We start from the raw sequence: 26097 nt of genomic DNA, 5'->3' as shown, positions 1-26097 counted from the left end.
ATATCTGTTTTCCTCACTCCCAAATCAGTGGCAGCACCAAGATTGGGCTTAGAGACCTAGAGCCTTCCATTATCTCCATAAGCTATACCAAAAGTTACTGCAAATCAATAGAAATTATAAGTGAACACAGTATTCTTGCAGAGTAATTGGAACTTCAAAACAGGACTCTCTAGTGACTCCTTCTAACTGGACTGCAATCCCCAACTCTTACTATAGTTTCTGTTACTCTTTATTATGTTTTCTTATGGGTTTTTATGATACCTGAGATTCTTTGGGATTTACTTTGTAATAAATGTCCTTCAAGAGATGTGTGCATTGTCATTGGGGTGAAACATCCTGTCTCATATTCACTGACACATAAACAGGGATTGATTTCCTTTATAAATAATTAGTGGGCATGCAGCATAGAGCGAGCTCTGGGGGGACCAGACTCAGGACATGCATAGGTGATGGGGATGTGGAAGGGAGGAGGCAAAGGGAATGGAGGAGGAGGAGGCGGCATCTAGAGCAGGAGTCTGCAGGAGAGTTGTGGGAAGGTTTAATAGGGGATTATGATTGTCAACAGTAGGAGAGAGAATGAAGTGGCCAAGATAGTGGACTTTGATGTCAGGGATAAGCTTCATTAGGGTATTCTACTAGATGCTTCTAGGAATGTCCAGATAAGCAAGGCCAGGAGAAACATAGAATCACCAAATTTCAGAGTTGGGAGTTCATTTAATCCAATCTTCATCTAATGACTGAACTATAACCAGGACAACCAATATCCAGCCTCTGTTTCAGCATTTCCCAGGATGCAAAAAGGTTTCCAGGGAGAATTAACCAATTCCATTTTTGAACATTTCAAAATGGTGAATTTGGCATCCCTGTATTGAAATATAAAATGACTCTATGTAATTTCTACCCAGAGGTCCTTGTTCTGCTTTTGGAATTCTACCCAATGTGCCTATGACCCTTCCCACATGGCAGGTCTGCAGATATTTTGGTACAAGTTCTGACCTCCAGAGTCTTCTTGGCAGCCTGAGCACTCTCCCTGAACACCCTCCAGTCTTTCCTTGTCCTGGAGAATGCTAGTGATTTCCACTCAGCAGTTTAGTTGGGTTGTGTTTGTCTCTGCTATTTTAGCATATTTATGCTTTAACAGTTTAAATTGAATGAAGTCATATATTTCCCAACTTACATTTGTGTAAAACAATTTCTCTATTAGATCTCACTTTTTGCTTATTGTTCAAATATAAAGAACTTTCTTTAGAAATGTGTTTATACCATTCATTTATTCATTCATTCGACAAATAGTAATATGTGAACACAACTGGATGCCAGGCACTCTTTAGGAGCTGGGTATGTACCAGTGAACAAAGCAAAGTGCTTTCCTTCTTGAAGCTTACATACAAGTTAGAGGAGGGAAATGATACATGAAGGAAGAGAAACCTAGGATGATTAGGATGGGCAATGTTGCTTTTCATATAAGCTAGATATGTGTGTTGCTATTTCATAAACTGTATATCTCAGCCTCTGTATTTGTTCCATGCTTATGTCATTCACACCCAAGGGGAGACAATTTTGGATTAGGCCATTGCTAGTTCTATCACTACTAGTGCCACTAGTGCCATGTCATCAACTACACAAGAGAGAAGCTCTGGAAAGATCATGAGTCCTGTGTGGCCAGTCTGATTGGATCTAAAAGCACTTTCTAGCTGTGTAACTTGAGAAAGATTTTTTTTTTAACTTTGAATCTCAGTTATTTATAAAGTGGGGATAATAACATCTTTTAAGGTTATAGTTTGGATAAGATCAAATTCTGCACTAGTTCTAGTTCATAGCAGTTGGGTTGTAGTTAGCAAACATTAGCTCCATTCTCTTTCCCCTTTCCATGTCTCCGGCTTATATGCTGATAAAAATGTCCAATTAAGAAGGCTGAGAATTGAACCACTGGAATTCCTTCACATATTGACCTTACTCAATAATTTAGGGTATTTGAACATGGTAGGCAGATTTGGAGTCCATGTAAGTGGAGTCCCAATTTCTCCCTATTTGTATCTTTTTCCATAATGAGCACACTAGCTCAGGAAGATTACTAAAAATATTGTTGTATATTAGATGGGCTAGCTTGGTTAGGATATATAGTTTCAGGCTGAGTTGAATTGTGAAATATGGGATGAAATTGAACAAAACAGTTGTAATCAGGATAGGATATAGGATAGACAGAGGAGAGATGGATGGGAATGGAATAGAGTGGGAGAAGGTACCATGAGTGGGTGATTTGGAATGAAAAGGATTGGAGGACAGAATTGTATGGAAGGGAAATGGGTTGAGACCAGGTGAGCATGTATAGTAATCAGAGTAAAGGCATTTCTTAGACTTTACTTTTACTTTCTTTTTCTACAGAAGCTCTGAACATAACCACAATGAGCATCTTGATTCTCCGTGTGTTTTGCACAAACTGATGCCAGTGTTGACAGAGACTTAGTGCTGCCATCAAGGGATTTACACTGCCTCTTTAATGTTCCCCTTCTGTGGGAGCTTTATGGCCCTGCTGTCCAACCTAATATCTGCAGCTTGCCATTTGGCACATGAGTCTCTCTTTGTCCCAAATGCATGAAGAATGGGAAGGGAGTGAGGCCCTCTGTGTGCAACAGCTTTGTCTGTTTCTGGGCTGGGTCTGGGCTAGGGCCCAGTGACCATTCTGCCCTTAGACTTTTAAATTTCCTGCCCCAGTAGGGTGGTTTTCCCAAGGGAATGCTATGTGTAGCATCTGGACAAGATAAAGGAACTGGGATTTCCATGGGTCACAGGCATGCACAACTTCTCTTGCAAGTGTCTAAATCTCTGAAATTTGATATATTGAGAGCATTCCTTTTAGGTCCGGCAGGGGCTACATCATATCCAAGTGTCTCTTGATATGTGAGTGTTACGTGGCACCTCTAGGAACAGTTCTGGCTGACATTGATTTATCCATCTTCATTTTCCTGCTCCGTCTTGTCTCAGCATCATCTGGGATTATGGTTAGTTAGCATGTGGTTAGGAGCTAAGATCCCTAGGCCAAGGTTTGCCTGGGAATAATTACTCTCTATGGGCCCCTAAGGGGCTGATATTATTGTTGAAAAGCTGGTGGTAGAGAATGTATCTGTCCTGTAAGAGAAAGAGCATGGGTTTTAACTCAGACAGCTTTGCAGGGAGGGCCAGGATTAGAGTGAAGGAAGGCACTCACTCTCAGGGTCTTACAGGTACAGGGGTCAGAACCTGAGAGTGAGAGTTTCCTGAAATTTTATATCTTGGGTACTAAATTTACCTTACCTTGCTCCTGCCTCTACCTATAGGGCTCGAAATCCTGGTTTGGCCACTTCCTAGCTGGGGCCTTGAGAGAGTTATTTAACCTCATGGAGCTTAATTTTTCTCATCTGTAAAATAGGCAGCCTAATGCTTCCCCCTCAGAATTTCAACAAGAATAATATGAGGTATCATAAGTAAGATGTCAATAGAGGAGATGCTTCTGAAACATTATCTCTCTCCTCCAGCATATATTCCTGCTTGAAAATAACAGACAATAAAAAAGAAAACACCAAAGATCTGAGTGCAATGGCAAGGGCTATAGTTGATATTTTCATGGAGTCCCAAGAGATCTCACAGACTTGAGTGGACCTGTCACACATAGAAGGAACCAATGAGCTACAAAGCTACACTGGGACATGGGTTCAAGGTCACCAGATTCCATGCCTTGCTGTACTTCCAGAGCAAACTTTCCACCTCTCTGCCTAGAACAGGCAAACAAGGAAATTATCATATCCTGGTGTCCCCAAAAGGTATCTAAAACTGTCACATAAGGAATTATGTCTGATAAAGATCACTCACATGAGTTTAACATGCTGGTTTTTCCTCATGGCTCTTAACCCATCTGCTGTGTCCTGCCCATTCCACTCCTTCTAAATGCTACCTTCTCCTTAAAGTCCATCTTAGAGTCTTCCTTCTCTTTGAAGTTTTCCTAGCCACTCCAGCTCACCTTTGTTCCTTTGCCTACTCTGTTTTGGAAGATAGTCATCTCAAATCCTTCTGGGACTGGGTTAGGACACAGTTGTTAACTAAGATTTGGTGCTGACTGTGGATCAGGCACTGTACTGGGCTCTGGGCTCTGTCTCTTCTGACACCATTAAAGTATTCTGAACTTCTCCAGCTAGAGATCACTCGATGGGAACACAAGATGTCTGATTCAGGGCAAATTATTGGAAGCATGTGATATCCAAGGTCACACGGTGCCTTAAATGACAAAATAGACTAGATCCCAGATCTTCCTAACCAAGTCCTCTTTCCACAGTTACTTCATAATTGTCACTTAACGATGTACAGCTGCCTTGTAAGTATCCATTGCAGGGCTGGATAACTGCAGACCTCCTCCATCAAACCAGATAGTGATATACTTAAAGGAAGAGGCTGTGTTTGATCAATGTTTTATCCCCATGATGCCCAACACAACATCTGGTACACAGGAGAAGCCTTTAAAAAGATAAACAAAACCCCAAGCCCGCAAATACTTATTGACCGTACCAGAAGCATTCACATTCCAAAAACAATTCCTGCATGGGAAAGAGTTTTGTTATCTAATGGGATTGATTTCCAGTGTTAGCCATATTGAATTCCAGCTGAGTGTGATATGTTGGGGTCAGAGACACCTTTCTCATACCTTTCATATCTCACAGCACAGATAACTATCCAACCCCCGGAGTTGGAGTCTGCTGAAATCCAGGTGACTGAAAAGATCTAATTAATACAGTTTTAATTATGGCAGTAATAATACCTACCTCCCAACATGAGAAGGTAGGATATTAAGTTAGTAATACTAAATTTCCCAAGGGTGCTGAGACCCTTTAAGATGAGTTAATTTGAAAGTTACTGATATGATTAGAGAACAGAAATAGGCATATCTGAGAGATTCCAAAGGAGCAAGCAAACATCAATACATCAGTCAAATGTGCAATCAATCAGCAATCCAAGACACAATGTTAGGTTCTGGCTGTAAAAAAATAGATGTTACCCCTGCTTTTATACCATATATAATGAGACAAGACAGGCAAAACATAGATCTCTGCCCCTCTCCCCAGAATAGTTCAGTGACCTCCTCTTCTTTCCACTTCCCACCATTCATCCTGTGTTAGTTGTTTCAACCTAGCATATATTACCTTGTATTGTTCTTACCTAAGAATGTGCCTTTCTCCTCAACTAGGTGTATACCCCTTGAAGGCAAGAGTTTGTTTTGTATTGCTTTGTATCCTCAACTCTTAGCATAGTATTGGCATTTAGTAGGTACCCTGTAAGTATTTCTTATAACTGGAGATTAATTACCGCAAGAGTCATTAATGTTAGCCTTATTTCTTTGGGAAGCTTTCATAGAGATGGAGAGACTTGACAAAGGATTATTCTGTAAGAGAGAAATAAAGCGTAAGGATGAGTCAGTAGAGTTGGCTTTTATAGGGCATTTACCAATTTGGAGTTTATTGTTCAGGAAATGGGGAAGCATTGATATGAGTGTATCAGGGTGGGAGTTCTAAGGATTCTAAGAATGTTGCTCTGAATGCGGTTTTAAAAATGCATAGTAGGTTTTCTCCAGAAGACCCTGTGTCAGCCACTCAGTTGGGTCCATACATTTACCCCACCGCCATTTAGCTCAGCTCAGTTTTGCATGAAGTTTCAGACTAAGGCTGGGAGTCTATGCAAAGCCTGAATTGTCTCTCTAGTTTGTTTTAGAATGAACTCATTCATCTAGACCTAGAATTCTGGCCCAGGTCATGATCTGTGTTGCTAATAGATTATCTTTTGCTATTAGTCATATTCTGGATCCAACAAATCAGTGATGATCCCTTATTCCAATACTGTTCTCAAGTTGCCAACCATCCCTCATTTTGTCTCCTCCTGTATCCTTCACTTTTCAGTCCTAGACTGAGCATTTCCTTTACTTCCATGTTGTGAAATTAGCATGCAATATTAAATGCTGCCTTGACATCCTTAAGCCTCACAGGGCCCCAAAGGCCTATCCATGAGTTCCCTTGTTCCTCCCCAGCTGTGTCCCCAATTCAATGAAAAAGACTTTCCAGCTGGCTAGTTCACTTATCAGAAGGACTAGTATACTCCACCAGATTTTTCGCCTGATGGCTAGCCCATGAAATTATTCAAAGAAGCCAATTACATCCACTCTTAGAAACTGGGAGTCACTTTACCCTCATCACTACAGAGCTTGCCTCCTATAACCCCCACTTGTGCCCTGAGGGCAAGCCCTGTGTGGCATGTGCTATGCTATCCCTCTCCACCTGCAGTGTACATGATTAATGAACTATAGTTAATCTCTTCTGTCCAGTTTAAGGTGTCATGTATTTGGCCATCTCATACTACTTAGGGTGAGAGATCCTTCCTGTAACCAATAAGGTGAATAGGAGGTGATCCGAACACATTCCTCTTCCTATCCAGTTAATTGGCACATCAATTGCCAACCCTTCTGATTTTCCTTAACTCAATAGTTGTGGAAAGGGTGGTGGGTTGCTATCTTGGTCTTAGCAGCCCCACATGGCAGGGCTCTTATGTGGATTATAACTGCCGAGCATTTGTTTACTTCTGACCAGTGCCTGAATTTCCAAAGACTTGGATTTGGTGACTGGGTCAAGAGAGACTATAGCTTACTTTTTACATTTATGTCATTTATTCAATCACCAGCTTTTATTGAGCATTTATAAAAACTGCATCCTGAACATACAAAGAAGTATAAGACAGCATGGCCTCAAGGCACCCACAGTCTGGTGAGGAGACAGACAATAGCATCAATAATTTTGACAGAGACAGATATGTGCTATAATAATGAAATGCCTGTAGTATTATTGGAGTTCAGAGAGACAGCAAAGAGAAGAAATTCTGAATTTAACCAAGGATAACAGATTTGAGAAGGATTCCAAGAGATAAGGATAATTTTGAAGGTCAGGTGAGTCTACCACCTGGATGTATTGGGGGAGAAAAATATTCTCGACTAAGGAGACATTATGTGCTGATGTTGAGACTGTCTCTTACCACCTTCACTGTTACACCCTTGTTTGATCCACTGTCATCTCTTGCTTGGTTCCTTGGAAGAGTCTTCTGGCTCCCTGATTTTGTCCTTGCCTTCATCCTTGTGCCCAGAGTGGTATTTTTACGATATCAGTTACATCAGTAAGTCTTCTATGGTTTCCCTATTTCACTCAGAGTAAACTCAAAGCCCTCCCAGTGTTCAAGGCCTTACATGAGTTGGTCTCCTTAAGTCTTCTAATCTCTAATAATACTATTATTTTCCCCTTTTGCTGACTCTGCTCCAACCCTCCTAGAGGATCTTTGGGGCTCTCTCTCCCTGAGGACTTTTGCACTATCTGTTTCTTTTACCCAGGACACTCTTCTTTCAGATGTCAGCATGGCTGTCTCCCTCAAGTCTGTCATTCTGTACTTAGATGTTGCCTTCTCTTGGGGCTCACCCTGAGCATACTGTTTAATTATAAACCATAAAAGCTCTTGTTTTCCTTTTATCCTATGTCATTTTCTATTTTTTTCCTATATTACTTACCCTCTTCTTTATGTACTGTAGAGTTTACTATGATTTATCATTTGTTGTTTGCTGTCCTGCACTAGATTATAAGCTCAAATATAGAGAGATCTCTGCTGTTTTGTTCACTGGCATAGCCCAAGGTACCCAGAACTGAGCCTGGCACACAATGGCCTGGCATACAGATAAATAATTATCTGTCAAGTGAAAGCCTGGACAAATGACAGATTGCACTGGGATGCTGCAAGCAGATGGGTGCATCTGAATGCTTTCAACAGACATGGATAAAGAAGAGCATACAGGTAGTTGAGGGCCAGGTTGTGGAGGGCTTTGTAGGCCCTGAAGAAAAATTTCCAACTTTATTCTGAGGGAATTAGAGGGCCTCTAAGGGATTTTGAAATAGGAAATGGAATAACAAGATCAAATATCTATCCCATTAACCAAGATAGAAAATCCAAGGGGAAAATGTCCACTTAAGTGAGATCTTGATATTTTAACTTTCAGGTATCTAGGATATAATGTGAGAAAGTCAGAAATCAGTATGTGAAATTTGACTGACACATCCCAGGGACGATGGCACTTGGGCAGTGTGGAAGATGAGCTGGGAGTCTGGCAGGCTGACTGGAATCTTGGCTTTGACCACTCAGCAGGACAACTCTAAAGAGGGCCCAGAGTTCATAACTCCAGATTTCTCATCACTTTCAAGAGCTGGTGAGGATTCCAGGAGACAAGTATAAAGTGTCTGATTTATTTCTCACTTAGAGTAGACAGTGATTGTTCCTACTTTCTCACAAGTGTGGGATTATGCATGTGTGTGACATCTAGGAAATGCCTCTACATAGTTGGAAGTCACCCTGGAAGATGACAGACCAAGAGCAGACAGGGTGTAGCCTGGAGACACCACCACTCTGGGTGTGGCCTGAGCTATGGGGCAGAATGAGACCTAGGCAAGGCAGGAATGGGAGAATGCTGAGAAACAGGTAGACACCAGTGTTTTAGGCTGGAGAGAGGCCAAGGAGGAAAAGCTCTGACAAACAACTTCAGAAAATCCCTAACTGCCCAAACCAGGTACAGACTTCTTCAGGAGAGGACTGTGTGGAGGGAGAAAGCACCAGCAGGGAGCATATGCTAAGATATGGAGAAGTATAGTCATAAAGGGAAGACAGAATGGACATTTGAACTAAGCTGGATCATGAAACTATATATATATATGTCTTTGGGTGGAAGAAGCCAGTAGAAAGAATATTTGGAGAATGCCAGAAATAAGGCATGGTGGCTAAGTGCTATTAGGGTTTGGAATCTGGGCTGAAATTCTGGTTTTGCTTCCTTGTAGCTGCATAATCTTGAGCAAGTTACTCTAAACTCCTAAGCCTCAAATAAAAATGAAGATAAAATGATCACACCCTCTACTGCTGTGTTGGGGGGCCCAGGTAAGAGACTTGGTGAAGCTCTTAGCAGCATATTGGGGAAGGAGTAGGACACCGAGGAAGGAGGCAGTAGGAAGAGATATGCCCCAGCCCCTGCACGGCAGGGTCTGTCTTCAGATGAGCCCTAAATGTTTTGTTCTGCCAGAGAAGGAATGGAGGTATTTGGCTTGAGACAAGGACAGAGGCAGGTTGGACAAGAGCAGAAGGACCTGGGATGGTTGCTGACTTTACCTGTGAAGTGTGGGTCAGCTCTTCTACAGCTGGCTGGTCAGGAAGGGCAGGGGGGCCAGGAAGGGAGGTGTGGGATAGGAACCCTCAGCTATGAGAATGATGGGGAAGAGCTGGGAAGGGTTAGCTCAAGAAGTTGGTGCCCAGTGCAGTCACACAGGACCTCACAGTTGGGTTTTAATGTTCTGTGCTTTCCATCTCGAAATTTTAATACTTTTATCTTTGAATTGTGTCCTTTAACTGAGTTCAGTGAGAAAATAGGGAATGTACTAGGGACTTGGAGCCTAGCTCACGTGTGGTTCTACCTCCCAGGACAGGTCCTCTGCTTTCTGCTCCCCTGTTCTCACGTGCCTCAGCCTGAGGCAGGAGTTGAAGTCAGATACACGCCTGCATTGAGATGTGAACAAGGCCCAAGCATCTGCAAGAGTCAGCACTGGCCTGCCAGCTAGTGTCCTTGCACTGGAGGGAGCACAACATTAAATAGCAAATAAAGAGATATGGAAGCAAGAAGAAGGCTTTTTCTTTGTTGTTTGAACAAGGATACCTGCATCTTCATTTTGCACCGGGCCCCCATTTATGGGACTACAATTATGTAGTCAGCACCAAGGAGAAGAAAGGATTTGCAGAAGCAAAAGGGCTGCAGAACAGACTGCGCAGAGCAGCCGGACTTGGAGCCCACCAGTTCCTGGTGGGCAAGCAGGATGGCATTCTCCAGAAGCTCCATCAGCCCAGACACAGGAGTGTAGGAAGTAGCGAGGGCAAAAATTAGCGAGGGATGGCTGTGACAGGTGAGAATGGTGGAGCTCCAAGGCAAAGGGACTATCTGTGGTAGGGCAGGAGAATACAGATGATCCAGAGGTAGACCCGTAGAAGGAACTCAACCCAGAAGGAAAAATGTGAAGATGCAGCATGAGGAACAGATTTAGTAGGAGCCAGGTACAGAAGGAAGTATGCTCATGGAAGATTGGTCAGAATAGGGCATTTGAGAGTTCAGAATTTCCTGAATATTTCCAGAACAAGTTCTCGTACATCTCATTAGTAAAGTTTGTAATTTGCACCCTCCTTTTTTTGCCGTGCATTTGCAAACAAAACATTGCTCTCAGATTCAAGATTTAGACTTCTGAATCATAGTACAACTCATTTTTTTGTATAAGTAACATATGTTTGGTGTCTTTAAACACAATTACTTTTGTATAATAAAAGTGTTGATTTGATGATGCGACATTTTCTGCAAGTGTGTTTAAGAGAGTTTATGTTTTCATAAGTTGCAATGAAACTCAATTATGTATGTGTAATAAGGCTTCTGATTGTTACACTTAGACTTTTCTGTATAATGAAGCCAGCAATTAGAATTTGCTTGCTCTATGGCTTAGGAAAACACACTTGTTTTGGAGACAAAAGACTCTTAATGAGCCCCCTTTTTTGTTAATTTTTTTTTGTTGTTGTTAAAAACCAGTCTATAACTCAAACATATAATTAGATTTCTTAAAGGTTTGGATTTTTTTGTTGTTGTTATTTTTTCCCTCTAACCACAAAACAAAGCAAATAGCAATAACTTCAAGGCACACATTGTTTCAAAGCTGTGAATCTTGCTATGATCTGCAGTTTTACCTTAGAGGTACCTCCAGAGCATAGTGTCATCCTGCTTTGCTAAGGAGGCAGAGGCCTGGCATGGCAGCTCTCTGACTGAGTAGAGAAATGTTCTTTACAAGTATTGCACAGGAATTGGTCTGGACACTGCCTCGAGGTGAGCACTGATGTTCTGCTTGAGTGTCAGCCTCAAGGTTAGCCTGGCTCAGGAACAGAGTCCCACCTCCCCTCCCAGAGGCTACTACTTGCCTTGGAGCCCTGCTAGTGCTAAGGTGGAGGAGGCAGTCCCTGCACTGACTGTGTGAGTGCTGGCAGGAGTTATCTCAGTGGCCAAAGGAACTTCCTTGTTCTCCCCCTTTCCATCTCCGCCAGGGTGACAGCAGTTCATCATCCCTTCTTCACTTTTGGCCATACATTTCACTGCTAGCCATTTGCATCATTTTCAGAGAAGGCTGGTTTTCTTCTGGTTGTTCAAGCATGTGGGGAAGGGCCCATGGGTGAAAATTTCCTCCATTATGTATCAGTTGGAAGGAAGCCCTTCTGCCTTTCAAGATGTTCTCTGTGAAGCCTACTGTTAGAAAGGCCCTGTTCTTAAAGGTGCTAAACTGTTTTGTCATTATCAATCATTGTTTACTGAAAATTCATTTTTATAATTTATAATATGCTGAGAAAGTTTTCAGTGGTCTTGATCAGTCGGTATCCAGTGAGGAAAACACAGAAAACTCTATGTCAAGCAGAAGAGGGTTTAATATAGGCAGTTGGTTACACCCATGCTCGAATGATGAGAAGAGAAACATGGTAGCATGGTTTTACCCAGGGCATAAAAGCATGCACTGGTGCTCTGATATACCTGGAGCTCCATGAGAGGCAGATATTGCTGCCATTGGAATCACTGCCCTCTGCTGCCAGCAGGAACAAGGAGCTCACACCCTGCTGGTCAAACCACCAATGATACTGCCAGAGCCTTCAAATCGCCTGAAATCCCTTGTTGTTGCTAGAGCCAGAAGGAGAATAGCTTCCCCCTCCCTCCTGCCTTCTAGTCTCCAGTGAGCACCACTCACTAATAGCCTGTATCTGGCCAAGGGTTCTGGGCCCTACAGTTTCCAGTTTTTCACCCCCTGTGTTAGAGATGAAGGCAAAGCAGGGTGGAAATGGGTCTGAGTATCAACCTACCATATTTGGTACATTGAGGGCATGTGACAAGAGTGGTATAGAAAACATAACCTTGTAATCGCCAGCGATATATCCCAGCAAACCCCAACCACAACTGTGGATTTCATGTTCAATCAACTCTCTGAGCAGTGGAGGAGGGAAAACGTAGTGGGGCATTCTGTTGGGAATTATCAATATGAAGGAAAGACAGGTTGGTCGAGTCTGATTGCTGGAATTAACAATCTCCAAAACTAAAAAGTACTCCATTCAGCCACTTCTCAGAGGCAGACTTTTAAATTTTAAACAAAGGATCCAATTAAATTTGATCCAATTTAAATCCATTCAGTTCAGAAACCTTTATTAAATATCTACGATGGATTGTGCCCTGGGCTAGATAGTATAGGAGTTACAAATTTGTGGCTGGCAGGCAGGCTCTATGCTGCCACTATAGATCTAAGTTAGAATAGACTCTTGGTCCCCCAAACTCTTGGTTTTGGTTTCTTCGTTATTTAACTGCATAGACTGTATATCTCCTTGGGAGAGGCATTATCACCCCCATGTTTCATATAAAAGGTCATTTATACTGAGAATTTCTTATGTGCTCACACTATGCTAAGCTCTAGAAAAGCACCATCACATGAAATTCTACCAGGATCCTTGAATGTAGCTATAATCTTAAATTTTATTGTGCTTTTCACATAGATGAAGAAACTCAAGCTCCAAGAAGTTAAAATGACCTGGCCAAGGGAGCTACCAGGCTGTCGGCAAACTGCTAGTCCTTAAGCCCTGTGCTCATACTAAGATGTGCTATTTCTCAGGTAAGACTCCATGTTAGTGATCTAGTCCAAGGAGCTGTGGTATTGTTCAGTTCCAAAGATTTTCCTGCTTAGTTGCACAGTCCATGAAGTCTCTGGACCTGATTTCTATTTCAGCTTCAACATACCTCAACCATGTTGCTCATCTTTGGCCTCCATTCCTTATCTGTAGGATGAGAGGTTGAGTAAGAGACTTTCCATGTGGGAACAGGGCTTGCATAGGTGCCTCCAGCACTTCCATTTTCCCTGTCCTGTTGACAGTCTAATTTTCCCTCCCATCATGCCTGGCTCCTCATTGCCTGTTTCACATACTCACCAAACAATTGTATTCTTGCCTGCCTAGAGCATGCTGTCTTTTCTTGCTACTTGCCTGGAGTAGACTCAATCTCTAGGCTCCTCCTCCTGCAGATAGCCTCCAGCTGAACCTGCAGAATGCACAATGTTCTCACCCTCCTCTGAACTCATACCTAGCATACATTTGGTGCAGGTTTTTATCTGAACTGCCCATTTGACCAAGTGATTGGGCATTTTTGTTAACTTTTCACATGGGCAACTTTCACATGGGTCTCCCTAGTGTTTGAACTTTAGAAGTTGGGTGCGACACATGTGGCATACTTTTCTTGTGTCCTCATAATGCCTAGTATGGCCCTCAGCTCATGATGGGAGTTACTAAATATCATCTAGTGAAGGAACTGGAGAACCATCTACTTACGTGTTAGTGGGTCAGGGAATGGAGAGGCCAGTTGTGGCTGTGAGGGTTAGGAAGGAGTTCTCTGAGAAGGTGGGCTTGGAGTAGAGTTTTGGAGTTTGGAGAAAATTTGGAAAGGCAGAAGCAACTGAGTATGAAGAATATAAATGGCACAGCACAAGTAAGGAGAATGTGGGGAAGGAGCATGGTACTTGGGAGAGCCTGCAGAGAGAACTGTTAGTTGAAACATGTGAACAGACTAGGCTATGAGAAAACAGGCTCAGGATGTGGAGTTCATGGGAAATAGACCGGCATCAGAGGGAAAAAGGTGGTGGTAGATTTGGAGTGTTACTTGGCACTTTCTATGTGCTGGGAAGACAAAGTTGGGGAAGAGATAATCTCTTCTTGATTATACAGGAGTTTATAATTAAGGGAGGGGGATGAAGACAAGATCACAGTGAGCCTCCACACTAAGAGGAACATACCTATGTCAACAGGAGAAGTGCTCTAGGGCTCAGAGATGGGCTCAATAAACCCTGGAATGTGATGGTGGTAGGCATGGGCACTGAAGGCAGAGAGCTGGGCCAAACTCAGAGCTCTGGAATTTACTGGCTGCCTTATTGTGGGCAAATTCCTTGATTTCTCTGGGCCTCTGTTTCATTATCTTAAATATGGAGAAACAGTAGTTCCTAACCATAGAGTTACTATGGGGATTAACTAAGATCATGGATATGAAATCAGCACAGTGTAGGACCTGTGTGAGCACTCCATAATTGTAACTTCCTATTGAATATTTATTTCAAAGAAAGAAAAGATGACCTGTGATTGAAAGAGGCTATTCTAGACTTCATTAAGGTGCCATGTGGGATAGACTTTGAGGAAATGGTGGAACTTAGCAGGTGGAAACTCAAGACTGGCATGGCAAGAGACCGGACAGCACAGGGGCCTGTGTGGAGGGGAGGATGTGCCTGGCCCCTGTGGGGAACAATAGATTGCCCAGTTTTCTGGAAGCAGAGTGACAGTTTGGAAAGACAGCTAAGGGCTGTTCAGGGCCTTACAGGCCAGGCTGCTAAGCTTATTCTTAGTGGCCCAAGCAATGGAGTGACTGTGGCATTCCTGTGGACAGAACCAGGTGACATCAGACATGGGCCTGGGATGGGATCCAGAGCAGTACATAGGCTAGAGGGGCTCTGTCCCCCAGATCTGTACTGGTTAACCTATTGAGGCAAATTCACTTTTTTTCAAAGTCAGTCTCAGAGAGAGAAAGCCATGTGAATCCAAATATCCGGGCAGCAATCCCCAGAGGCACCAAAGGTAATGAAACATCGGTATCTGCCACTCTTATCTTTTATTGCTGATATTCAGATAATGATGCCAATACCCAGCTTGGGAGGGAGGAGGAAATGCTGCTGGTGCAGCTTCTTCAGTTCATCTCCTGGATGGTAGAGAGGAAGGGAGAGGGGACAGGGAAAGTACCTGAAAAACAAGCCCTCCTCCTCATTCAGGTATAAAGTGAAGGCAAAATAAGCTATTCCCTACCACAGAGAGCCATCTGAAAATAGTGAAAGTTTCCCCACCCTTCTGCCTGGTGGTAGTGCCTGGCTCCATTACCATTGTACCTCATGGCTATATAATGTTTCATAATTTTCAAAGTGGTTTTACATCTAGTATCTCATTTAGTATGCATCATGAGGAAAACTAGACTCAGGAGGTGACAGGACTCAGGCAGGGAACCTGTCCAAGGCCATTTTGTCACCTCCAGCTCAACTTGAAGAAATTAGTCAGAGTGGGGATGGTGGAGAATGAGGATGCTCCCCAAGTGGTCTCTGGTAGATCTGAGATCAGAGCTGGAGGGTGAGAAGCTGAGTGGCAAGTCTGCCTCACCTGCCCCTTCCACACCTATGGCACACATTGATGATGGGTCATGACAGGCTTTCCTCTGAGCCCAGACAAAGCCTCAGGGTCCTTCTCAAAGCAATGTTGGGCAGCCACTACTAATTGGTCGGAACTGGCATTCAGGATGGAATCTATTTGCTCTTCTGCATTAAGCCATTGTCCAGAGCCTCTCCTTGTTAAAATGTCAATAGTGGAATGTTAAGGTATTAAACCATTATCAGCCCCTGGCACCTTCATGTAAATTCATTTGTCAGATTGCTGTGTGCAAGCCCTCAAAGGAGCTAATCTAGAATGGAAGAGTTTGTTTACTAAGGAATGTAAGGCCTGATGGGAGCATGGAATGACTAGTGGTGACTCCACCAGCAGATAGTCAGATTGTTTAACAATCTTTAGAGAAAATGTATTGTCTATACTCAGAAGTTGGTATGGGACCTTGGGCAAATCATTTAACCCTATTAGTTTCCATTTCCTTACCTGAAAGATGAGAATAAGGACATCTGATCTGCCCACTCCAGAATAACTGTGAGAGTGAAAGCTTGTGAATGTATTTTGTATTTTATAAAGTATAGTACAAATGCAAGGGCTGATCATTTAGTTACATTAGGAAGAGACAAGCTCTCATTCCTCAAGTCGCGTGCACATGAAGGGTAAAGAAAAGAGAGAGAGGGAGGAATTAATATTTATTAGGTTCCCAATTGCCATTCATCTTAAGTATATTGGCCCATTTAATTTCCACAACCACCCAGTGAGGTTGATACTGTGGAGCCCATTGTTCTATGGACCACACAGCCAGTATTTTTCAGAGACAAGATGTGAACCCAAGTGTATCTGAGTGTTCTCCTTACAGCATAATCCAGGACCTCAACTGCACACACGTGTACTCTCTCCTTCACTGACTGCTTCCTGCAGAATAAGTTAGGGCCCAGGTCAGAATGAGATGAGTGGGGAACAGGCAGGTGCCCTGAGACCAGAGCCCTCCAGACAGGCAAAGCTGGCTGGTGATTTGGAGATCCACAAGAAATTATTAGAAAGGCACAATGGGAAGATCAGAAAACTACTCTCCAGGCCTATAGCAGGTGAAGGGCAGCCACCTTGGGCAGAAGCATCCAGAAGACCTTTGCACTCAGGGTAATTAGTGCACATTCCCCATGGGGGCAAAGATCAAGTTATAGAGGGGCAAAGCTGGGTTATAAGTAGAAGCAGCTTGTATAGCTGTTAGAGGTATGAGTGTAAATCCTGAGATGTGTCAAATTATCCATATTCTCTGAAAATATTTTAGCCATGTAATCATCCATTTAAGTTATTTGCTATCATCATAGCAAAGATGGATATGCAGTATGGGTACATATGACCCAAAAGATATATGTTCAATGAAACGCTTAAGGAGCATCGTGGCACAAATAAATGCCAATGGTTTGAAGTAATTTTAGTTTGGCTTTCATGCACTTGAGGAGTTGCACGGAGTTTGGAACACCATGATAAAGCAATGCTTTGGATATGGCTGCATGCTTTGGATATGGCTGTGTGGGGTTTGATGGTTTGGGGATAAGTGATGCTCACCCTGTCAATGTCCCTAAGGGACGTAGCATCATGAAAGATCATTTCAGTGTAACATAACAACTGATTTTTTTCATGCTCTTGCGCTGATTATCTCAAATCAAACATCTTTGATATACTTGACCAAACAATATGGAATACTATTTTTTTTTTCATGTGCTAGTTAAACATAGTTTGTACCAAAGGCTAAAAGTGGGATTGGGGGAAAACAGACTGCCCATGTTTCCTGCTTCATGGTTTTGCTTCACCTTGGAGAGAGAAAGCCCAGGGTAGTTACTCACAGAGGAGAGGCATTGGGTCCTATGGGCCCTTCCACGTAACACAGAAGGAGGAATCTGCAAGAACAGTGTCTCTTCTGGCTCCTTTACTGATGTGCCAATCTGTATAGTCATGCTACCAGGAAGCTATGGGGAAAAAAAATCTTGAAGGTTGTGGAATGAAAGGAGGAAAAACAGCAGTACAAACAAGAAACAGAGATGAAGCAGGCCAAATTAGTAGATCGTAGCTCAACCTCCAGGTTGAGGAATTGTTATATTTTACATGGATGCAGAATTAAAGTAACAGCTACAGCTCCTCTGGCACTTCAAAAGAATTCCAAAATGACATTCTCAGTTCTCCCAAAGCCATGGCCCTGGCAGAGGCTGCAGAGGCCTGGCAGGGATGCATGGGGCTGGTCACAGGATCAGAAGACATTCTGGCTCTTTTATGGATGAGATCACTAATTATTAAGAAAAAGGATTCAGCTTGTTCTATGAGGTCCCAAGGGACAGAAGCAGGTCCCAGCGATGGGCATTGTGGAAAGAGATGTTTTGATTCATTATGTGATAGATCACTCTGACAAAGCAGAGTGGTCCAAAGATGGAATATTTTGCGTTAGGCTCTCATATGCCTGTACCCAGAGCAGTGACACTATGGACTAAGTTTGCTGAGGGTGTTAAAATGACTGGCTCCTAAACCTGACTGCATATTGGGCTTACCTGGGGAATTTATTAAAAAATATGGATTCCCAGCCTCCTTCTCTAGAGCTCATGTTTCAGGAGGTAACAGAAGAGAACTGGGAACTTATATTTTTAACAGATTCTCAAGTGACTCTTGTTTGTGGAATAATATCTGGAGTAACTTTGTATGAACAAAATTAAACCAGTGTTTGGCTCATTGCAGTTGGTGTTCTCCAAACCCATTCCTCTAAACTCAATTAGAATTTCAATTTTAAATCCACCCCAAATCTCTAGCTCTTCTGCCCTGAGCAAGTCAAGTTCTGTGGCTCTCTATTGTGTTCAGTGCTCCTCTCTGAGCTCTGTTCAGAGGCTCCATGCAGCCCTAGCTGCTCTCCAGGTCTTTGTCTGGCATGCTTCCTTCCAGATGAAGAGCTGGAACAGGTGCAACAGTAATTCTCAGGCTAGAGTAATTACATAAGAATATTTATGATTTTACATTAAAAATGCTAATAGTTTATCTAGGAAGCAGCCACAGAGAAATAAAGTGATAACCTCATTATTTTTATTAGTATTGATAATAATGATTGTTTCTCAATAATTTTATGGAGGTATATATATATTTTTAAATTCAAGAAAGTGACTACCCATGGTCTAGGTTATTTTTCATCAATCAATCAATCAATTATTATCTCCATCATCTAGTTCTCATTTTTATCTTGCATGTATTTGATGGGGAGAAAGTAACCTGAATCCTTTTACTATCTTATGCATTTGGATACAAAATAAATAGGAGGAAGAGGAAATGGTCAACTCACAATTCAGTCATGCAAGAAATTTCTATCCTTCTTGGGATGACAAAAGTGACTCCTCAGAATGTGACTCTGGCACTTGAGTAGGATAGCAAGCAGGTTTGGACAACACTTCCTAACCCTGGAGGGTTTCTATGTGTTCTAAGCAAATGAGGCCTTTCTTTTTTTTTTTTTTTTTAATTTTTATTTTTATTTTATTTTATTTTATTTTTAAATGAGGCCTTTCTAAATGTCAATGCTTTTTTGGGGTCACTTGGCCATACCACCTGCGGGTCAGACATGTACAGACGTAACTGTGGTTGGTTTGTATTGCGTAACAAAAGCCAATTACAGAGAGGAAGAACAGAGCCCCATGAGGGTAGGTCAGAATGAGCAGTCTGGTATTTTAAGACTGTATTTGAATTCATCCTAACCCAGGATTCCTAGGGGACTGATGCTCACTGGAAAGGGGACAGCACTGGGCTGCTATAGTACACCATAAGCTGGTCATGAGAAAAAGAGAGAGAGAGAGAGAGACTGATTCACAGTTAAGATTAAGCTTAGAGCCTCCCAACAGGCAACAGAAGAGTGATGATATGGAATCTACTGATTCCCAAACCCTCTCTCTTTTGTGGATTCCATAATGCTATTCCTGTTACTATGGAGAATGGCAATCCCATTATTGCACATATCACTTCCTATTTGGTATTTATTGAGGGAATGCCACAGACCCACAGTTGATGTTGCTGCCTTGAGGAGAAGTAGTTTCTTTTTGTTTCTTTTTTTTATACCTCATCTCCCTATCCCCATGCTCTGCACACTGTCTTTCAATGTTGAACTACACGTGTTTCATGAAAACACTGTATAAGGCATTAGGAAAATACTGAGGAACAACAGAATTGTTGCTCTATTATCTGGTTATTCTGAATAAATTTCAAATACTCAGTTAAAAGCACACTCTCAAATACTCTGTTGGAATTTTGACTCCATTGCTATTTTAGGGTATTGGTATCTTTGAATAGATTTATGTGACCTGGAGCAAGTGAGTTAATCCTCTAATTCTCAGTTTTTTCATCTATAAATGGGGAATAATATTTAACTGATCTTGTTATGAGGATTCAATTCAGTAATGTGTCAAAATACTCACCAAACAGCCAGATACTTTGTAAACACTTAGCATGGATCAGTTCGGCTTTGTAGGAGCAGCACTGTGTTATTCGTAGTGCTTTTTCACTTGCATGAATTGGACACCTCACCACCTAGAGGTCAGGGCCATGCCTTTCTCTTGTGGACTTCATAGCAACCAACACGCAGGAGGTCAAGTAATTTCTTGTTAGATTGCCTCTTTTGGTTCTTCTTACACATTCTACCGAATTGCCTTGCCTCTGGCTATGCTATTTCAATACAGCGCCTTCATCCCCTCTATGTTTTGTGGTAATAAAAATATGGCAATGAATGTAGTCGTGGCATTAATTACACATGGTTCATGTAGTATCTGAAGTGAGTGAATGAAGAAGGAGAATTTGGTTACTCCAAGGCATCGGGGCCTCACAACCAATAATTTACTGTCTCTACTAAGTACTTCTGGATGCTCTCTGGAGAGGGGACATGCTGTTTTATAACCAAGGGCATAATTCATTCCTATGAGATCAGGTGGTCAGAGAGTCAAATGACGGCCACATTGAGTAGAGAGATGGCAAAGGCTTCCTTTCCCAAAAAGGTAACAATTTTATTTTTCCTCTTTCAGAGCTATAAGGCAGAGCATATAGGAGGCCACAGTACTCTATGAAGTCATAAGGCAAGAAGATGTTTTGGAGCAGAAAACCATGTGCAGGGCCTGGAGATTGAGGATAACTTTCTGAGATTCAGTGTGTCAAAGAAAGGTTGTACATACATGTGTGTATGTGTATAGGTGGGCATACTTGTGACGGGGGTGTATGTGCACACACAAGGCTTATATGTACATGTGTACGCATATATAAGCATGTGTGTCTATGTGTGCAAGTGAGTGCCCTGTGTATCTGTGTCCTGATTCTGTGTCCCTGGTCCTCTGCGCCTTTCTTTTCTGCTGGGTTTATCTCTCTATCTCTCTCTTTCTCTCTCTCTGTTTCTATCTATCTATCTAAACTAGCTAGCTAACAATATATCAATCATCTATATATTTTTATTGAATAGCCATGTTTTATTGAAAACACTCTGTGGCAGGCACCCAGTGAAGTGTATCTGCATAACAATCCTCTGAGCTTGCTTTTATAACCCTGGTTACCTTGAAGAACCAAGACTTGGAAAGTCAAGCAATTTGCCCAAGGTCAGCCACCTTGTGAGTGGCCCAGCAGGAGCTGAAATTCAAGCCAGCACAGTTATATTTATAAAGTCTACTTTAAAGATTTCTGCCTTCTGGCCAATGTGTCTTCTCTGCAACACTCTCATGTTTTTCAAATTCCTTTTAAAGCATTACATCCAGAACCTCAGCCATGATCCTCATGGAGTTGTCTGTCCAGTTAGTGTCCATTCCTATAGTCAAGCCATCTTTCTTTCTCTAATGTAGTCCAAGGTAACATTATTAGCACCTGCTTTAGAGCAGTGGAATTCTCTTTCCCTGACCTTATACAAAAATTATTGCTTTTCAGACTTGGGCTCCAGAGCCCATGGAGATTTCCATGACTAGTTTACAAAGTATAAAGATCAGTCACAGGTCAAGTAAGGTGGCCAGAGGGTAGCACTGACCAGCTGTTCAGAGAAAGGGAAGAAATGAACAGGTTTATGTGACACTAGGCCTGAGTGCTTTAGGGTCATTTTGGAGCTAGTAGCAGACCCAGCAGTTCTAGGAGAATCCTTTGAGTAGAGAGCCACCCAGACCAACTTCCCACCAACCTCTGCAAAACCACACATGGGAAGGAACCTGTTGCAAGTACTGGAGGGAATGGGAGGCTTCCAGAATTTAATGGGAATTTCATATGCAGGCCTCCATCTACTCAGTCTGGTTTGAATGCCAAACATATTTTCCCTGCCCACATGGTCTGTTTCAATAAGCTGCCCTGGAATGTGAAAATTCCCACTCTAAGAAAATATTATTTAGGAGGGCTGATCAAGCAAATGATGGCTATATTTAGCAGTGTCTCAGGATGAATTCGTTTTTTGAACTAGGCTTTGAAGGGATCTGTGACCTGAGAGGCTGAAATAGCCAGGTCTATGGCTGAGCTTCCAATATGGTAGCTGTTAGCCATGTGTGGCTGTTGAGCACTTAAAATATAACTAGATTGAACTGAATTTTGAAAATGTATTATGAAAAATGAGTACAGAATATCTCATTAATGACTGCTTTTTTCATTAATAACTGCTGTACATTGAGTGCACGTTGAAATTTTTTGGATACATTGGTTTAAATACAACATATTAAAATTAATTTAACCTGTTTCTTATTACTTTTTAAAGTGCGACTAACAGGGGCACCAGGTGGCTCACTCAGTTAAACGTCTTCCATTGGCTCAGGTCATGATCCTGGGTCCTGGGATCAAGCTCCTCATCCAACTCACTCCTCAGGGGGCAGTATGCTCTCCCCTCTCCCTTTATCCAGCCCTCCCCCTTTCCTATCCCCCAGTCATGTGTGCATTCTCTCTCTCTCTCTCTCAAATAAATAAATAAAATCTTTTTAAAAAATCAAAATGTGACTACTAGAATTTAAAATCACATATGTGGTTTGCATTTGTAGCTTCTTTCTATTTCCATTGGATAATGCTGCTCTAGAAGTACAGTCCAGTGAGGGTCTTTGAACTGCCAGGGCGGGAGGCTTGGGAAATGTGGGATTTCTGTGTATAGTATTGATAGTGGGTACCAAAAGTATACCCTACGTACATTCCAGGCTCTCTTGGGCAGAACTTGACTGCGTTAGCTTATGAAAAATAAGTCTCTTTTGGTGAAGCAAATATGTGTCATACATGTGCATGACTTCACACTTTCTTCTCCTAATAATCAAATCAGCCATTTGGCTTTTACATCTAAAATATCTTTCTAGAGGATCCATATTCTGTACCTTTCAAGTGTCTCTAACCCAGTCTGCTTTAATAGGCTGGTGTCCTCCTCCTATGTACCCATTCCATATTTACACAGATATCTTTTTTTTTAAAGCTCATTTTCTCACTTGTTTCTAAACATCAAGAACATTAAGCACCCTTCAAGTCTTGGGAAACATTCCTTGAATGCATAGATCCTTGTTAATCTTCCTTCATTGACCTTCTTGAGTACTTAGTTCCTAAACTATAGCTTTGATTACACACTGCCTGTCATTCTCCTCTTATGTCACACATGGAAGTCCTGTCTTGTGGGTCATATTTTATCCCCTACTGGACCAACCAGAGTAGATGTGTCAATAAATACTTGATTGCTGGCATCATTGCTTTGCTCTGCCTTGTTATGCCCTCCCATTACATTTGTTCCCTTTGTAGAGAAGGGTGGTGATGGCAGCTTGATGCCAGGTTCCATGATTTCTGCATTTAAGGGCTCATTTTTAAGCTCAATATTATTTACTCAAAATGTGTCCATTTGTTACAAGAAGAAGGACTTGGTGGTTTTTTACTTACCATGACTTGTGAGCACATAGCTGGGCTAGTTGCCATAAATCTATCCTCTGTGGGCCTGACATGGTGCCTATGTCTCCTCCAGCAGAGATGTGTTTTCCTTTATAACTTGGTCTTCTTTGAATATGTACAAGCCTTAAGAGAAAGAGAATTTATTAATCCCCTCACCCAAGAAAAGAGTGAGGCTCAGGGGAGATGCTAAGTGGGGTGTTTATGAGAGCTCTGAGAGAGAAAAAAAACATTAAGGAAGTGTGGGAAGGGGGTCTTCTTCCCAAAATTCCTCAGGGTAAGCCCTTTCCTGGTTCTAGAAAGAGTTCATATCCTCATTCTTCCTTTTATCCCTGTATAGCCAAGGCTGAAGGAATAAACCTCGAGTCAGTAAATCAACAGAGCTGAGAGATCAGTCAGTCAGTCAATCTTAAGAGCATTCTTGGATTTGTGGATGCCTTGAGAAGGATGCTTAGAGAAACCGAGGATACGGTAGTTATTAAAAGAGATTAAAGGGTATTAGCGAGTGCCTCAGTAAGTTATAATTAAAAAAAGGGAACAGAAAGGAAACAGGAGACTAATTTTTCCAGTCGCTGAAATTTCAAGGAGGAGTGAGCTGGCCTGTGAACCATTACCGCTTTATATTAATTCTCCTGTATGGTTAAATCTAACCCAAAGACACGTCTTTCTCAGTTGGAAATGTCCTAGTCAATTTCACTGTGTAATACCAAGAAGAGGCAGCCGGAAGGCCAAGCAGCTACGTTAAACTCAGACCGTATTCTTCTCTGAAGGATCTTAAATCCTGTTCTGAAAATAAATGAATTATTTCTAGGTCACACTCTTGACACAAGAGCGGGTATTATCATGATGTGCATCTGGGGAAGCTGAGTCCAGTAGAAGTAAAAGAGCAGATCCTCCTCGGGCACCCAACAGTCATGTGTATCACTAAGCAGCCCCATTGTGACATGCATGACAATGATTTAGTCCCTTTGCTTGGTTGTTAGTGTGGCAGAAAGAAGGTGGGAGGCCACATACCTGATGAAGTGTAACAGGAACTCTCTAGTTCTTCACTCTCAAAACTCACCAATTTCAAAAACCTTAGACTCCCCATTAAAACTTCTGTTTGATAACTTCAGACATCTCTGTTAACATGCAGATTATCTGAGTAACAACATATTTAATTGATGCCATTCATCTACCCTTAAGTAAGGATTTGAGGTCTGAGAACTGTTTTTGAAGAAAGGCTAGGCTAGATTATTAAATTAGTGGGTAATTGATGCAATAGAGGAATAGATCCCCAATATTTCACCCTCACATTTCTGTGGAAGCTTAGCTTTGATTTTTATTATGAGCAATTTTATTATTTTAAAAGATAGGGCAACAATGGATCTAAAGCCTTTGGTGTTACGCAGGAGAAAATATTTTAAAAACTAGCCACACATCAAGACTTAAATGAAACAGATGTCTGGTTTTATGGGGACTTCTGGATTTCTGATGGATTTTTTCATCTTTAATCCCTAAATTCAGGGTTGAATGAATGAATTTAGCAGAGTCTCACAACGCTTTCCTAGTCCAGAGCAAATTAGAAGAACACAGGCAAAAAATGACAGAATCTGAAAATGGCAGGCAACAGTCTGAGAAAAAGAGAAAAAAGAAAATAAAAAAATCATCATAAGATTTTCAAAAGGACAGCAGTCTGAGATCAACTGCCATAGGAGCTAACAATACTTTATATGTTAAGACCTCCTCAGATATCACTTTGCACCATTGCAACAACCACTGATTTTCACTAGGGGTGGCCACACAACATAAGAAAACACTGGAATTAGATTCAGTTTCTATCCAAGGTCTAGCTTACAATTCATCTCTTCAAAGAGGTCTTCTTACCCCACATTACATAGCTGTCTTCTTTGTCTGATTTTCTCAGCACTTGTGGCAACTCTGCTTAGTGATCAGTGATTATTGCCTATCAATCCATGGCTTTTGTTATGCCTTATTCTGTACAGCCTTGTGACAGGCGTTGCCTCCCCAGTCAAAGACTTGCTTCTTTACGTCAGAGACCTCATCTTTTCTTTCTTCTTTCTGTTTCCTGATTCCACATGAAACACTTATTTACTTCTGGTACATTCTTGATGTGCAGAATGTGATTCTACACAGTGAATCTAAGCTGTCTCTTCTGTACCTGTGCTTTTTTGATTAGCTGATGTCCATCTATCTTCTAGTCTCTGAAATAAAAATCTCCAAAAGCCTGCTATAGGAATGTATCAGATACTTTTTTAAAACTTAAATTCAATTAGCCAGCATATAGGACATCATTAGTTTCAGATGTAGTTTTCAATAACTCATCAATTGCATTTAACACCCAGTGCTCATGCTATCACGTGCCCTCTTTAATGCCCATCACCCAGTTACCCCATCTGACCACCCATATCCCCTTCAGCAACCCTTAGTTTGTTTCTCAGAGTTAAGAGTGTCTCATGGTTTGTTTCCCTCTCTGATTTTTTTCCATTCAGTGCCTGAGATACTTTTAAGAATTCTTTCTCTGCTTCTCACTGTCTAAGCCCATGGTATGCCAAGTGACCTTATTGCCTAAACTATCCCCAAGCACAGAGACATCTTCCAAGGCTTGAAGTCCCTATGGACAGTAAATATGTTGAGCATTGCATTGATGAATTGTTTCAGTCCTAAAAATTAGACAGCACTAATGCAAATTTCTCTCCTGTATTCTGCTTTCCACTGTTCCTCATCTATCCTACCACATCTTTGGCCAGAGTAATTTCTCCACAGTTTCTTCTGCCCACTTGCTTCCCTCTTTCACTCCCTGTTAGGTCACAGTGAGAGCTCCTGCCTCATCTCCCTCCATCCCCAGGAGTCACTGTCCTTTGCTAGCAAACCCTTTACTCCCTT

General features: G+C 41.9%; 2 long non-coding RNA genes across 12 annotated transcripts in view; one reads left to right on the top strand and one right to left on the bottom strand.

Annotated features, from left to right (window-relative positions):
* Nucleotides 1-26097, top strand: part of LOC111096770 — a 331553-nt gene that overhangs the window by 259242 nt on the left and 46214 nt on the right. For 4 of the 6 annotated variants that reach the window (XR_005362484.1, XR_005362483.1, XR_005362479.1 and 1 more), the window contains 2 exons: nucleotides 12646-12761; nucleotides 20373-20508. This is a non-coding gene — a long non-coding RNA (uncharacterized LOC111096770). The remainder of the gene's footprint in view (nucleotides 1-12645; nucleotides 12762-20372; nucleotides 20509-26097) is intronic. The other 2 variants (XR_005362481.1, XR_005362482.1) reach the window with 1 other exon arrangement.
* On the bottom strand, nucleotides 1316-24097 carry LOC111096766. 6 transcript variants are annotated; one of them, XR_005362487.1, is made up of 6 exons: nucleotides 23919-24097; nucleotides 23206-23337; nucleotides 19773-20120; nucleotides 17181-17303; nucleotides 5188-5410; nucleotides 1316-3129 (listed from the first exon to the last, which is right to left on the bottom strand). It is a non-coding gene; the product is annotated as an uncharacterized LOC111096766 (long non-coding RNA). The 6 variants fall into 6 exon arrangements; XR_005362486.1 differs by lacking the exons at nucleotides 5188-5410; nucleotides 19773-20120 and adding an exon at nucleotides 13075-13183; XR_005362485.1 differs by lacking the exon at nucleotides 19773-20120.

This window comes from Canis lupus, chromosome 7 (assembly GCF_011100685.1).
Source record: "Canis lupus familiaris isolate Mischka breed German Shepherd chromosome 7, alternate assembly UU_Cfam_GSD_1.0, whole genome shotgun sequence".
Lineage (NCBI taxonomy): Eukaryota > Metazoa > Chordata > Mammalia > Carnivora > Canidae > Canis > Canis lupus.
This window is presented reverse-complemented; position numbering and strand designations above follow the sequence as displayed.